Here is a 16925-nt window from a genome sequence, read left to right on the forward strand (position 1 = left end):
TTACCATTCTCCATTTTACTGCTATTCTACTTTAATGGATTGAATTATGTTCCTCAAAAACATGTTCAAGTTCTTACTTCTAGTTCTGTGAATGTGACCTTATTTGCACATAGGGTCTGTGAAGATGTGATTAGTTAAGATAGGCCTGTGGTGGCTTGGAGTTGTGCACCCCAGAAAACTGTATTCTTACTGCATGCTTGTAGCTGTGAACTGTTGTATATAGGGCTTTATCATGAGGTTACTTCAGTTAAGGTGTGACCCGACTGAACCAGGATTGATCTTAATCCTGTTACTGGAGGCCCTACAGAGAAAGCCACAGAGAGAAAAGCCACGGTGCACAGCCAGAGCTGGAAGTAATGGAACCCAGGAGAGAAAGGAGAAGATACTGACATGTGCATTGACAAAGGGTAGAAAAGCTGAGGAACCTCAAAGATTGCTGGAAAGCCAGAAGATACTGACCCCAAGAGGAAGCAAGCCTTCTAGGCCTCTGAAAAACGGAGTCAATAAGTTCCGATTGTTAAGCCAGCCCATTACATGATATTTGTTTTAGCAGGTAGGAAGCTAAAATGGGGCGAACTGGATTAGGGTGCATCTAAACCAGTATTACTGATGTCCTTATAAGTAGAGGGAAATTTGGATACAGAGACAGACTCGAGAGAATTGTGCCATATGATGATGGAAGCAGGTAAGTGCTGCAGCTTCAAGCCAAGGATTGCTGGCAAACCACTAGAAGCTATGAAGAGGCAAGGAAGTTTAATAACCTTAAATATATATATATAAAACCATCTCAATATAATTACATTTTGGTGTAGCAGGATAAGCTTGTTCTTTATTGGCTGATTTCAAAACTGAGCTGCCATCTTTCTATCCAGTTCGCCAATTAATAAACTTTCCCCTCTTATATCCCCTCGTCTAGGAACTATATCTAATGTCGTTAGGTATGAGCAATAAATTTCAGTTTTAAGCCACCAAATTTATTTAATAGCAGCCTAGGAAACTAAAACATGTATGTTTATCATATCTCATATGATTTGGTAAAACAGCCTCTTAATTTCTTTTTCCAGTCTCCTTTCTTCATTCTCCCTTCCACACTGTATCAAGAGTGCTCTTTCTGAAATACAAATCTGATCATGTCACTCTCCTTTGCCTTCACAATAAAATTCAAATGCTTTGGCCTGGTGACATTGTATAGATAAATCAAATTAGATACCAGCTCTCCTCTAGAAAAAAATAGTACAAAGGAAACAGTTGAAAAGATGGTATTGAAGAGGAATCTCTAGTAGTACTACCTAAGAATTAATCTTAGGGGTGCTAGTTGGCGTCTATATAGTGATAAAAGCAAGTTTGTTCACTGTTGGCTATTACAAATTAAATGCTGTGGTTTAAGATAATTGGTTTTATTTTAAGTGAACTTAGTATTTTTTTCAGGTATTTTTCAAACAATGACTTAGATTAGAATTATTTGCTTTCTAACCTCCATCTTTACATTTTTTATTTTTGTTTCCCATGTCTCTCCAGTTTGCATGCATACATATTTTATGCTCTCTTATGTACTTTGTATTTAATCTTCAGCATTTTATTAAGTAATTCTGCAGATTTTTCCATTACTCTTGTTTGCCTTTTAATAGTTTACCTTATGAAATAAAACATTTTTCTTCTGCTCATTCTTTTTAGTCTGTTGAAACAACTACAACTTAATCTAGTGACTATCCAGGTATTCAATAATGAAGTTATATTACTAAATAAATAAAATTTTTTTCTTTCTTACCTATTGATTATATTGACACGAATTCCAATTATTTGAATTGAAGTTGGGACATATTGGGAAATTTGGAGGAATTTTCTTTCCTTAAGGAAACAAACAAACAAAAATGGTAATCTTTCTAAAACTTTTGGAAAATGGATTGAAATATTAACTTTAGGCTTTGTTAGGTCAGTATAAAATTTTAGGTCTTTAAAAGTTCATGATTATATAACAGTTTTGTTTTTTTTTTTCTTTTACATGGGCAGGCACCAGGAAATGAACCTGGGTCCTCGGTAAGGCAGGCAAGTGTTCTTGCCACTGAGCCACCGTGGCCTGCCCCATGATTATATAAGATCAAAGCCATGATATATAACTTTCAAGTCAAGATGTGTAACTTTCAAACCTGTAAAGGAAAAAGGATGCATTAAAGGAATTTGATCAGTCAAAGAGAGGGTAAGAAAGACAGAAAAAGCAGCAAAGAATAAGTCATGGTAAATGGGAAACAGAACGGGAAAAACAATGCATTAATATTTTTAGTGCATTTTTGAAAATAGAAAAGCATCTATTTATTGGTTTATCACAGTAACAAATGATTGCATTTACTATTTTTGAGCCTTCTGCAAATTTGGCTTCATAAGAATTTATCTTTTTGCATATTCATGTACTTAGAGTGTAATTAGATTTGTCAGTCTTTGTTTATAGTTGATTTAAGAAATACTTTATTAATTTCAAAATGTTTTACTTGAAGCAACAGATAAATAGGAAAAATCTTAAGCATAAGAAAAGTGGTAAAGATTCATAATCCCAGGTCTGTATCTTTGCTTCTTTGGAATTGATTATAGCAGCTTTCAAATAGCTTCTTGGTAAAAAAATTTCCACTAAAATATATAAATTATAAAATTCAAGATACATTTCTATTAAATTTAGTCAAAAACTTCAAAGCTGTTCTTCTGAAAAAAATCAGAAAAATTGGGCGGGCCATGGTGGCTCAGCAGGTAAGAGTGCTTGCCTGCCATGCCCGAGGACCCAGGTTCGATTCCTGGTGCCTGCCCATGTTAAAAAAAAAAAAAAAATCAGAGAAAATAGCTGAATGATGGTGAATATTTACATTATTTGATCCATTTATTTAGAACAATGTTCAGTTCTTGGTGAAAATAATCACGACATTTAAACATTGCCGTTTTGATTTCTTCTGGCTGTGTAAGAGTGGCATCTTTTGTTGTATTCCAGGCATTCTTTGAAATCTGATTATTTTTTCTATGTAAATATTAATTTTCTTAATTTTTTTCCTTAAATTTTTTTTTTTTTACTGTATAATATATATATACAAAGCAAAGAAAGAAAAAGCAATAGTTTTCAAAGCACTCTTCAACAAGTGGTTACAAGACAGACACCAGAGTTTGTCATGGGCTACCATACCATCCTCTCAGATTTTTCCTTCTAGCTGTTCTAGAATGTAGGAGGCTAGAAGGAATAAATGTCTTTTTTATCGTCACAATCGACTTTTTGTGTGTGTGTAAAAAATAACATGTATACACAAAAGCAATACATTTCAAAGCACAGCACAACAATTACTTGTAGAACAGATCTCAGAATTTGGATATGGGATACAATTCCATAATTTTAGGTTTTTACTTCTAGCTACTTTAAGATATTGGAGACTAAAAGAAATATCGGTTTAATGATTCAGCAATCATAGTCGTTTTTTAAACCCTACCTTCTCTGTATAACTCCACCATCACCTTTGATAAAAGGTGATGGCTTTCTATCCCTCTCTTGAGGGGTGTTGGGGCTATGGTCATTCTAACTTTTTCATGCTGAAAGGGACTGTCAATAATATGGGGTAGGAAGATGGAACTATCTGATGTGTGGAGAGGCTGGGCCCTCTAGGTTTCAAGGACTTATCTGGTTCAGGGACCCATCTGGAGGTTGTAGGTTTCTGGAAAATTTCCCTAGTGCATGGAACCTTGGTAGAATCTTAAATATTGTCCTAGATGTTCTTTAGGATTGGATGGAATATTTTTGGTTGGGATTTGGCAAGTTAGGATAGGTAGCAATGTCTAGCTGAAGCTTGCTTAAGAGTGACCTCCAGAGTAACCTCTCAACTCTATTTGAACTCTCTCTGCCACCGATTTTTTTTTTTTTATTAGTTATACTTCTTTTCCCCCTTTTGGTCAGGATTGAATTGTTGATCTCATGGTGCCAGGGCTGGACTCACCCCTGGGAGTCCTTATGTTTTGTTTTTGCATAATTAATGACCTTCTCTACAATTTCTGTGTGCTGATCTTTAAGGAAAGTTACAAAGCTTAGTGTTTCCCTGTATATTGTTCAAGGTTGATTTAAACTGTTTGCAAATATTTTGGGTTTGATTAACCTCATCTGAAACTTCACACCAGGAGAAACTTCTGAAGTATACCATTGATTTCATGATTTATTTTCTAGGTTAGTCCTTTAGTTTAGAAACCACTAACAATTAAAAGAAAAATTTCAATAAAAAATTCAAATTCAGTAAAGAGCAAGTATTAACTGAAAATTTCAATAAAAAATTCAAATTCAGTAAAGAGCAAGTATTAACTGAAATTTGCTCTTACAAAAAATTTACACCTCTGAGTTCATACTCTTTTTTGCTTTTAAAATTTAATCACAAACAAAAACCCTTAAGCGGTCACATAAAATGACAGAATTGTTTCTTCATCTTTATAATTATCATCGTTCATTTTGAATCTGTTTAAATATATGGATATTGTGGTAGATCAAATTATGTACCTCAGGAAGAAAACACATTGAATGAGGATGTGCCTCAATCTGGGTTACAGGAATCTTTTATGTGCACGAGAAATCTTTTATATGCATGAAAATTTTATAGAGTGAGAGCCAGGGGGAGGAGCCAGAAGCTAAAATTAGGCAGGAACCCTAAGAGAAAGTCAAGGACATGGCTGGGTGATGGAAAAGCTAAGGGCCGTGCAGCTTGCCGGCTAGCCAGGATGCTGCCAACCCCCGGCGGAAGCCAGTCTTCTAGCTTCTGAGACTGAACCAAGACATACATTCCTATGGTTTAAGCCAACCTGCTGTGTGGTATTTATCATAGCACCCTGGGAAACTAAGACAGTCTTGTAGAACCACAGATATTGAAGACATTGACTGCTCCCTAAAGGAGCAAAAATAGTTCCAAAAGTGTGGCTAAGGTACCTTAAGTGTTTGCTTCAGGCTGGTTGAATACTGCGGAGTTCTTTGAGTTAAGTTCCATGGAGAGCACAGTGTTTATTGAAGGATAAGTTGTAAAAATGTGCTAATTGGAAGGTTATACTGATATTATTAAAACTCAGTGGTAACCATGACAATTGTTTAGATCTTAGACCAATGAAAGTGTTTTACAAGTTGGAATGTTTTGTCGCAGATATTGTTTAGAATTGCTGGTGCAGGGTGGTGATAACAAACTCAAACCTACTTCTCTGTCATTGTTACACCACTGTGGTTGGAAACTAAATAGGTTTCATTTACTCATGAATTAAATAAGAAATCTCAATGAAAATATAAAATATTTAGAATTGAATATTAAAATCATTATATCAATGTGGAGTGAGTTGCTACAATGATGGGTAGAGGGAAAACATCTTCAGGGTACAAAAGAAACTCTCAGCAAATGATCCCTTTATTTAGAGAATAAAGAGTCTAGAAAGGGTACGTCTTTTTTTTTTTTTTTTTTTATAGCTCAGATGCAGCTTTATTCAGTGTTTTAACATGATTACTTTACAATTAGGTATTATTGTGCTGTCCATTTTTGAGTTTTTGTATCTAGTCCTGTTGCACAGTCTGTATCCCTTCAGCTTCAATTACCCATTGTCTTACCCTGTTTCTAACTCCTGCTGGACTCTGTTACCAATGACATATTTCAAGTTTATTCTCGAATGTCCGTTCACATCAGTGGGACCATATAGTATTTGTCCTTTAGTTTTTGGCTGGACTCACTCAGCATAATATTCTCTAGGTCCATCCATGTTATTACATGGTTCATAAGTTTATCTTGTCTTAAAGCTGCATAATATTCTATCGTATGTACACACCACAGTTTGTTTAGCCATTCTTCTGTTGATGGACATTTTGGCTGTTTCCATCTCTTTGCAATTGTAAATAACGCCGCTATAAACATTGGTGTGCAAATGTCCGTTTGTGTCTTTGCCCTTAAGTCCTTTGAGTAGATACCTAGCAATGGTATTACTGGGTCGTATGGCAAGTCTATATTCAGCTTTTTGAGGAACCGCCAAACTGCCTTCCACAGTGGTTGCACCCTTTGACATTCCCACCAACAGTGGATAAGTGTGCCTCTTTCTCCGCATCCTCTCCAGCACTTGTCATTTTCTGTTTTGTTGATAATGGCCATTCTGTTGGGTGTGAGATGATATCTCATTGTGGTTTTGATTTGCATTTCTCTAATGGCCAGGGACATTGAGCATCTCTTCATGTGCCTCTTGGCCATCCGTATTTCCTCTTCTGGTAGGTGTCTGTTTAAGTCTTTTTCCCATTTTGTAATTGGGTTGGCTGTCTTTTTGTTGTTGAGTTGGACAATCTCTTTAGAAATTCTGGATACTAGACCTTTATCTGATATGTCATTTCCAAATATTATCTCCCATTGTGTAGGCTGTCTTTCTACTTTCTTGATGAAGTTCTTTCATGCACAAAAGTGTTTAATTTTGAGGAGCTCCTATTTATTTATTTCTTTCTTCAGTGCTCTTGCTTTAGGTTTAAGGTCCATAAAACCGCCTCCACTTGTAAGATTCATAAGATATCTCCCTACATTTTCCTCTAACTGTTTTATGGTCTTAGACCTAATGTTTAGATCTTTGATCCATTTTGAGTTAACTTTTGTATAAGGTGTGAGATACGGGTCTTCTTTTATTCTTTTACATATGGATATCCAGTTCTCTAGGCACCATGTATTGAAGAGACTGTTCTTTCCCAGGTGAGTTGGCTTGACTGCCTTATCAAAGATCAAATGTCCATAGATGAGAGGGTCTATATCTGAGCACTCTATTCGATTCCATTGGTCGATATATCTATCTTTATGCCAGTACCATGCTGTTTTGACCACTGTGGCTTCATAATATGCCTTAAAGTCCGGCATCGCGAGACCTCCAGCTTCGTTTTTTTCCCTCAAGATGTTTTTAGCAATTCGGGGCAACCTGCCCTTCCAGATAAATTTGCTTATTGGTTTTTCTATTTCTGAAAAATAAGTTGTTGGGATTTTGATTGGTATTGCATTGAATCTGTAGATCAGTTTAGGTAGGATTGACATCTTAATTCTATTTAGTCTTCCAATCCATGAACACGGTATGCCCTTCCATCTATTTAGGTCTTCTGTGATTTCTTTTTTTTTTATTTTTTTTATTTTTTTTATTTTTATTTTTTTATTAACGGAAAGAAAAAAAAAAGAAATTAACACAACATTTAGAAATCATACCATTCTACATATGCACTCAGTAATTCTTAACATCATCACATAGATGCATGATCATTGTTTCTTAGTATATTTGCATTGGTTTAGAGGAACTAGCAACACAACAGAAAAAGATATAAAATGTTAATATAAAGAAAAGAAATAAAAGTAGTAGTAATAGTAAAAAACAACAACAAACAAACCAACAAGCAAACAAAAACAAAAAAAAACCCTATAGCTCAGATGCAGCTTCATTCAGTATTTTAACATGATTACTTTACAATTAGGTATTATTGTGCTGTCCATTTTTGAGTTTTTGTATCTAGTCCTGTTGCACAGTCTGTATCCCTTCAGCTTCAATTACCCATTGTCTTACCCTGTTTCTAACTCCTGCTGAACTCTGTTTCCAATGACATATTTCAAGTTTATTCTCGAATGTCCGTTCACATCAGTGGGACCATACAGTATTTGTCCTTTAGTTTTTGGCTGGATTCACTCAGCATAATATTCTCTAGGTCCATCCATGTTATTACATGGTTCATAAGTTTATCTTGTCTTAAAGCTGTATAATATTCCATCGTATGTATATACCACAGTTTGTTTAGCCACTCTTCTGTTGATGGAGATTTTGGCTGTTTCCATCTCTTTGCAATTGTAAATAACGCTGCTATAAACATTGGTGTGCAAATGTCCGTTTGTGTCTTTGCCCTTAAGTCCTTTGAGTAGATACCTAGCAATGGTATTGCTGGGTCGTATGGCAATTCTATATTCAGCTTTTTGAGGAACCGCCAAACTGCCTTCCACAGTGGTTGCACCCTTTGACATTCCCACCAACAGTGGATAAGTGTGCCTCTTTCTCCTCATCCTCTCCAGCACTTGTCATTTTCTGTTTTGTTGATAATGGCCATTCTGGTGGGTGTGAGATGATATCTCATTGTGGTTTTGATTTGCATTTCTCTAATGGCCAGGGACATTGAGCATCTCTTCATGTGCCTCTTGGCCATCCGTATTTCTTCTTCTGGTAGGTGTCTGTTTAAGTCTTTTTCCCATTTTGTAATTGGGTTGGCTGTCTTTTTGTTGTTGAGTTGGACAATCTCTTTAGAAATTCTGGATACTAGACCTTTATCTGATATGTCGTTTCCAAATATTGTCTCCCATTGTGTAGGCTGTCTTTCTACTTTCTTGATGAAGTTCTCTGATGCACAAAAGTGTTTAATTTTGAGGAGCTCCCATTTATTTATTTCCTTCTTCAGTGTTCTTGCTTTAGGTTTAAGGTCCATAAAACCACCTCCAGTTGTAAGATCCATAAGATATCTCCCAACATTTTCCTCTAACTGTTTTATGGTCTTAGACCTAATGTTTAGATCTTTGATCCATTTTGAGTTAACTTTTGTATAGGGTATGAGAGATGGGTCTTCTTTCATTCTTTTGCATATGGATATCCAGTTCTCTAGGCACCATTTATTGAAGAGACTGTTCTGTTCCAGGTGAGTTGGCTTGACTGCCTTATCAAAGATCAAATGTCCATAGATGAGAGGGTCTATATCTGAGCACTCTATTCGATTCCATTTGTCGATATATCTATCTTTATGCCAATACCATGCTGTTTTGACCACTGTGGCTTCATAATATGCCTTAAAGTCAGGCAGCGCGAGACCTCCAGCTTCGTTTTTTTTCCTCAAGATGTTTTTAGCAATTCGGGGTACCCTGCCCTTCCAGATAAATTTGCTTATTGGTTTTTCTATTTCTGAAAAATAAGTTGTTGGGATTTTGATTGGTATTGCATTGAATCTGTAAATCAGTTTAGGTAGGATTGACATCTTAACTATATTTAGTCTTCCAATCCATGAACACGGTATGCCCTTCCATCTATTTAGGTCTTCTGTGATTTCTTTTAGCAGTTTTTTGTAGTTTTCTTTATATAGGTTTTTTGTCTCTGGTTAAATTTATTCCTAGGTATTTTATTCTTTTAGTTGCAATTGTAAATGGGATTCGTTTCTTGATTTCCCCCTCAGCTTGTTCATTACTAGTGTATAGAAAAGCTACAGATTTTTGAATGTTGATCTTGTAGCCTGCTACTTTGCTGTACTCATTTATTAGCTCTAGTAGTTTTGTTGTGGATTTTTCCGGGTTTTCTATGTATAGTATCATATCGTCTGCAAACAGTGATAGTTTTACTTCTTCCTTTCCAATTTTGATGCCTTGTATTTCTTTTTCTTGTCTAATTGCTTTGGCTAGAACTTCCAAAACAGTGTTGAATAATAGTAGTGATAGTGGACATCCTTGTCTTGTTCCTGATCTTAGGGGGAAAGTTTTCAATTTTTCCCCATTGAGGATGATATTAGCTGTGGGTTTTTCATATATTCCCTCTATCATTTTAAGGAAGTTCCCTTGTATTCCTATCTTTTGAAGTGTTTTCAACAGGAAAGGATGTTGAATCTTGTCAAATGCCTTCTCTGCATCAATTGAGATGATCATGTGATTTTTCTGCTTTGATTTGTTGATGTGGTGTATTACATTAATTGATTTTCTTATGTTGAACCATCCTTGCATACCTGGGATGAATCCTACTTGGTCCTGATGTATAATTCTTTTAATGTGTTGTTGGATACGATTTGCTAGAATTTTATTGCGGATTTTTGCATCTATATTCATTAGAGAGATTGGTCTGTAGTTTTCTTTTTTTGTAATATCTTTGCCTGGTTTTGGTATGAGGGTGATGTTGGCTTCATAGAATGAATTAGGTAGTTTTCCCTCCACTTCGATTTTTTTGAAGAGTTTGAGGAGAGTTGGTACTAATTCTTTCTGGAATGTTTGATAGAATTCACATGTGAAGCCGTCTGGTCCTGGACTTTTCTTTTTAGGGAGCTTTTGAATGACTAATTCAATCTCTTTACTTGTGATTGGTTTGTTGAGGTCATCTATTTCTTCTTGAGTCAAAGTTGGTTGTTCATGTCTTTCCAGGAACCCGTCCATTTCATCTAAATTGTTGTATTTATTAGCGTAAGGTTGTTCATAGTATCCTGTTATTACCTCCTTTATTTCTGTGAGGTCAGTAGTTATGTCTCCTCTTCCATTTCTGATCTTATTTATTTGCATCCTCTCTCTTCTTCTTTTTGTCAATCTTGCTAAGGGCCCATCAATCTTATTGATTTTCTCATAGAACCAACTTCTGGTCTTATTGATTTTCTCTATTGTTTTCATGTTTTCAATTTCATTTATTTCTGCTCTGATCTTTGTTATTTCTTTCCTTTTGCTTGCTTTGGGATTAGTTTGCTGTTCTTTCTCCAGTTCTTCCAAGTGGACAGTTAATTCCTGCATTTTTGCCTTTTCTTCTTTTCTGATAAAGGCATTTAGGGCAATAAATTTCCCTCTTTGCACTGCCTTTGCTGCGTCTCATAAGTTTTGATATGTTGTGTTTTCATTTTCATTTGCCTCTAGGTATTTACTAATATCTCCTGCAATTTCTTCTTTGACCCACTTGTTGTTTAAGAGTGTGTTGTTGAGCCTCCATGTATTTGTGAATTTTCTGGCACTCCGCCTATTATTGATTTCCAACTTCATTCCTTTATGATACGAGAAAGTGTTGTGTATGATTTCAATCTTTTTAAATTTGTTAAGACTTGCTTTGTGACCCAGCATATGGTGTATCTTTGAGAATGATCCATGAGCACTTGAGAAAAAGGTGTATCCTGCTGTTGTGGGATGTAATGTCCTATAAATGTCTGTTAAGTCTAGCTCATTTATAGTAATATTCAGATTCTCTATTTCTTTATTGATCCTCTGTCTAGATGTTCTGTCCATTGATGAGAGTGGTGAATTGAAGTCTCCAGCTATTACGGTATATGTGTCTATTTCCCTTTTCAGTGTTTGCAGTGTATTCCTCACGTATTTTGGGGCATTCTGGTTCGGTGCGTAAATATTTATGATTGTTATGTCTTCTTGCTTAATTGTTCCTTTTATTAGTAGATAGTGTCCTTCTTTGTCTCTTTTAACTGTTTTACATTTGAAGTCTAATTTGTTGGATATTAGTGTAGCCACTCCTGCTCTTTTCTGGTTGTTATTTGCATGAAATATCTTTTCCCAACCTTTCACTTTCAACCTATATTTATCTTTGGGTCTAAGATGTGTTTCCTGTAGACAGCATATAGAAGGATCCTGTTTTTTAATCCATTCTGCCAGTCTATGCCTTTTGATTGGGGAATTCAGTCCATTAACATTTAGAGTTATTACTGTTTGGATAGTATTTTCCTCTACCATTTTGCCTTTTGTATTATATATATCATATCTGACTTTCCTTCTTTCTACACTCTTCTCCATGCCTCTCTCTTCTGTCTTTTCGTATCTGACTCTAGTGCTCCCTTCAGTATTTCTTGCAGAGCTGGTCTCTTGGTCACAAATTCTCTCAGTGACTTTTTGTCTGAGAATGTTTTAATTTCTCCCTCATTTTTGAAGGACAATTTTGCTGGATATAGGAGTCTTGGTTGGCAGTTTTTCTCTTTTAGTAACTTAAATATATCATCCCACTGTCTTCTAGCTTCCATGGTTTCTGCTGAGAAATCTACACATAGTCTTATTGGGTTTCCCTTGTATGTGATGTATTGCTTCTCTCTCGCTGCTTTCAAGATCCTCTCTTTCTCTTTGACCTGTGACATTCTAACTAGTAAGTGTCTTGGAGAACGCCTATTTGGGTCTAATCTCTTTGGGGTGCGCTGCACATTTTGGATCTGTAATTTTAGGTCTTTCATAAGAGTTGGGAAATTTTCAGTGATAATTTCTTCCATTATTTTTTCTCCTCCTTTTCCCTTCTCTTCTCCTTCTGGGACACCCACAACACGTATATTTGTGCGGTTCACATTGTCCTTGAGTTCCCTGATACCCTGTTCAAATTTTTCCATTCTTTTCCCTATAGTTTCTGTTTCTTTTTGGAATTCAGATGTTCCATCCTCCAAATCACTAATTCTATCTTCTGTCTCTTTAAATCTATCATTGTAGGTATCCATTGTTTTTTCCATCTTTTCTACTTTATCCTTCACTTCCGTAAGCTCTGTGATTTGTTTTTTTCAGTTTTTCTATTTCTTCTTTTTGATCAGCCCACGTCTTCTTCATGTCCTCCCTCAATTTATCGATTTCGTTTTTGAGGAGGTTTTCCATTTCTGTTCGTATATTCAGCATTAGTTGTCTCAGCTCCTGTATCTCATTTGAACTATTGGTTTGTTCCTTTGACTGGGCCATATTTTCAATTTTCTGAGCGTGATCCGTTATCTTCTGCTGGCATCTGGGCATTTAGTCAGATTTCCCTGGGTGTTGGACCCCACAGGTTGAAAGATTTTTCTGTGAAATCTCTGCGTTCTGTTTTTCTTATCCTGTCCAGTAGGTGGCGCTCGTGGCACACGTTTGTCTATGGGTTCAACCAGTGAAAGTTGCTGTGGGTCCTTTAACTTTGGAAAACTCTCGCCGTAGGGGAGGTTTGGCAGCCGAAGCATCTTGGAAGAGTGCCAGCTGGCCCGGGGGTCTGAACGTGGGGAGGGTTGCCGGCCGCCGCAGCATGGGAGAGCGCCCGACCCAATTTCCTAGTCGGCCCGAGGTGCCAAGCGTGGCGGGAGGGCGCCAGCTGCCGCAGCCCGGGAGAGTGCACTGTTCCCAGCCGGACCGGGGAGTCACGTGTTTGGAAGGGACCCCCCGGTCACTGTTCTCCACAGTCTGGGGATTTCCGACCCAACTCTCTCAGTTGGTCTGGGGGGCCTCTCGTGGTGGGGGCGCCAGCCGCTGCGGCCCAAGGGGACCGCCTGCCTAATTTTCCCAGTTGGCCTGGGAAGGAGGAAGGGAGGGACTCCAGCCGCTGGCCGTTCCGCCCGGGAAAGCCCGCGCCCCTCGGCGATCTCGCCGGAGCTGGTTCTCCCAGACAGTCAGCCGTTCCAGGATGGGGTACGCCGTCCCTTTGATCTCTGTCGTGGCTCCGGGAGCTGCTCTGTATTGCCTCCACTCCCCCAGTAGCTGTTCTGGAGGAGGAAAGGTGAGGGTGGCAAGACTGTCGAGGCCAGTGGCGGAGGAGCCGGTGAAGGCGGAAGAGGGCACGGTGGTGGTTGGAGAGCCGCCGGAGCAGGAGGGGGAAGAGGGGAGAGGAGGGCGGGCGGGCTGGCTGGCGGGGCGTGGGCGCCGCGCGCTGGGCCGGCGGACAGGGGAGAGGAGGGCGGGCGGGCTGGCTGGCAGGGCATGGGTGCCGCGCGCCGAGCCGGCGGACAAAGAGGGGAGAGGAGGGCGGGCGGGCTGGCTGGTGGGACGTGGGTGCCGCGCGCCGAGCCAGTGGACAAAGAGGGGAGAGGAGGGCGGGCGGGCTGGCTGGTGGGACGTGGGTGCCGCGCGCCGAGCCGGCGGACAAAGAGGGGAGAGGAGGGCGGGCAGGCTGGCTGGCGGGGCGTGGGCGCCACGCACCAGAGGGTATGTCTTTTTAACTCTTACTACTCCAGAGTCCAAAAAAGCAGGGGAAGAAGTTCCACGATGGCTGGTCTCAAACTAGGTCCAAACTAGGTCTGGGTAAATAGATGGCAGCTCCAAATGCCCTAGTTCATACCAGAGAAGAGAAGCAAGTCTATTTGAGTCTGTATTTTACCCACCTGGGTGGGTGGATGGGTGGCTCCGTCACTGAGAAATCCTGTTCAGATAATTATCTGGGGCTACTTGTTCCATGTTTCGGGTCTAAGGTCTGGCTGGGCCTTTTCGCTAGACTTAACATTTTCCCCAGATTGTGGAATGGCACACAATAGAAAAGGAGGTGGGGGGAAGCGAAAAGTCAGAAGATGGCCACTAAGTATGTTTGTAACATCCCTAGAGAAGGAGATGGCGTAGATGAGGTCTGGACAAGGGCTGCTTAATGGATGTCTGTGACTTTCTAACAGTCAGTACTTGTGGTTTGGGCTAAAGGATCATTAGAAGAAAATATATTGTTTTTAAATGCAGCTGGTGAGAGGATGAACTTAGCAGTCAACTTCAGAAAATAAAAGTGGACTACAAATAAACCTGAAGAAAGCAGGGGAAAAGAATGATACAGTCAGAATTTTAATAAAATAGAAAACAGATGGATCAAAAGGTCAACACTGGAGTTTGAGATAAGTACCTGAAATTGTTGAACTGTATTCCAGTAGCCTTGATTCTTGAAGACGATTGTATAATTATATAGTTTTTACAGTGTGACCATGTGATTGTGAAAACCTTGTGTCTGATGCTCCTTTTATCCTGGGTATGGACAGATGAGTAAAAAAAAACAATAAATAAATGATAATAAATAAATGATGAGGGGGATAAGGAGTAAAAAAATTGGGTAGATTGAAATACTAGTGGTCAATGAGAGGAAAGCGTATGGAGTATGATTTTTTTTCTTTTTTATTTCTTTTTCTGGAGTGATGTAATGTTCCAAAATGATCATGATGAATACACAACTCTTTGATGATATTGTTAGCCATTGATTGTATACTATGGATAGACTGTATGTATGGAAGATAACGCAATAAAAATATTTTTAAAAATTAAAAATAAAAAGTGATCACCGATAATCTTGATAACTAAACTTGTTTCTAAAGTTAAGAAGGAACTTGAGTATCAGCTCTTCTGATACTATTAAAATAATGATACTTTTAAAAGAATAAATAATATTCGTAAATAAATAATATTCAAGACTGTTTGTCCAGGCCAATTAAGCTACATAATTGTTTAGTTATTTAATGACCAAACTATCTAAAAATTTTTCTCTAATGAATTTCAGGGAAGACCTGATATTACAATAATCAATTTTCTGTTCATGAATATAGAACTACTTAAAAAGTTGAGAAATGGTGTTATAAAGGTCCATTGAGGTCATTAAGACCTATCTATCTCCTTACCGATTCAAGAACTTCCCTTAAAACATCCCTTAAAATGACCTCTGTTAGAATACATTCAGTGACAAGTAAAGCCTGCTGAATGCTGTAAGTGACTTACACTTTTAGAGAAATGATGTTAGTGAATTGGGAAGGATTCATATGTGACATACAAAATGACCTTTGACCAGAATTTGATAGAGAAACATATAAATCTGTTTTACACACAAACACGCTCTGAGGGACTATAGCCGTTGACCTATAAAGCCCTCTGGCATTCTGATATTGACAGTTAAAGAGAGGGAGGCAGAATAAAATGCAGGAGGTTTTTGCCAATTAGAAAAGTGCTTACAAGTATGACATTGTGCACTCCCCTTCCATTAGAGAGATGAACATTCCTCGACTGGAATAGCCAGAGTATTTAGGTAGAGAAAAGTACATTGTAGAGCCTGGTGTTTTGAATGTTTCCTATGGGAAATGTGGCCTGCTCTGCTAGGAAAGAAGCTGTGTCAAGTTCTCACTCAGCTTCCTTAACAGAATGAAGCATCCACAGAATAATCCTATATACATGTTTAACTGTTCAGGGGACTGCTCTGTTTGTTTCGGCACAAGAGGGAACTCATAAAATCAACAATTTTTGTAGGGATTGGACTTTTTTTCAGCATAGCAAATCTGGAAATTACTTTTGAGTATCAGTAAAGATGTCATTTTGAAGTGATAAGTGTACTGATTAAAGAACTTCCAAAAAGGAAGGATCACATTTTGCTTTATTTAGTTCCTTTTCTCATGACAATTTAAAAATAGCTTAATCTGCAGAGGTTTAAAAGCTGATTTTCATAAAATCTTTGTGAGATGCTGATAGGACATGTGTTTTGCATGTTTGAAAGTATTTGTGAAGAGGAAAAATTCAACAGAGATTAGAGAATCATAGAGCAGTGCCTCTCAAACTTTAACTGCACAGGAATCAACTGGGAATAATGATAAAATACAGATTTTGATCTAGTAGGTCTGAGTCTGGGCCTACTGTTAGATTCTGCTTTTCTAACAAGCTCCCAGGGGATGCCAGTACTGCTGCTATGGACCATAATTTTTAAATAGCAAAGTCAGCAAAAAGCAGTATGTTGGGGACTTCCACCATAAAATGGTCAGTGTACAGTTGGAAGAGTGCTTTCTGGAATCAGAAGACTCAGGTTTGAGCCATAAGCCCAAACCGTAATTGATAGTGGAAGCCATGGGCCTGGATGAGAGTTCTGTGCTTTAATTATTTACTGAGTACTATGGGGTTGGTAGGGAGCACGAAGTCGGACAGTCTCCCTGTTGAGCATGGATTATAACATCTTGTCTCTTGGAATCTAAATTCTAATTTTAATGAGGACATTAACTCAACTAATTTATCAAATAAATCTTTTTCATTTCCACAAGGAAGTACTTCTATTAAAAAGGCTATTAAGTTACTGAAATATTAATGGGAGTGCAGTATCATGTAACTGAAGAAAATGTTTTCATTGAACTCTGGGTTTTGCTAATACCCAGAATTAAATTCTGTATTTTAATAAGGGTTTTGAGAAAAGAAGCTCCTGGGTGATAAATTGTGAAATGGTTTAATTAATAAATTTCCTTTGATTATTTTAAGGATGCGATCTCCCTTTGTTTTGTTTTTTTTGGGGGGTACATGGTCCGGGAATCGAACCCAGGTCTCCCTCATGGAAGGTGAGCATTCTACCACTGAACCACCCACGCACCCCTCCCATTTCTTTTAAGGGCCATGAATTATATTGCCAAGGCATGTTATGAAATGCTCATTTTTAGGTATGTTCATTAACTGGCCAGATAACCATTACGAGATAGACATGGCTGTGCATGGAATTAGAAAAATACATTTGAGAGTCTC

Source organism: Tamandua tetradactyla, chromosome 14, assembly GCF_023851605.1.
Source record: "Tamandua tetradactyla isolate mTamTet1 chromosome 14, mTamTet1.pri, whole genome shotgun sequence".
NCBI classification, from domain to species: domain Eukaryota; kingdom Metazoa; phylum Chordata; class Mammalia; order Pilosa; family Myrmecophagidae; genus Tamandua; species Tamandua tetradactyla.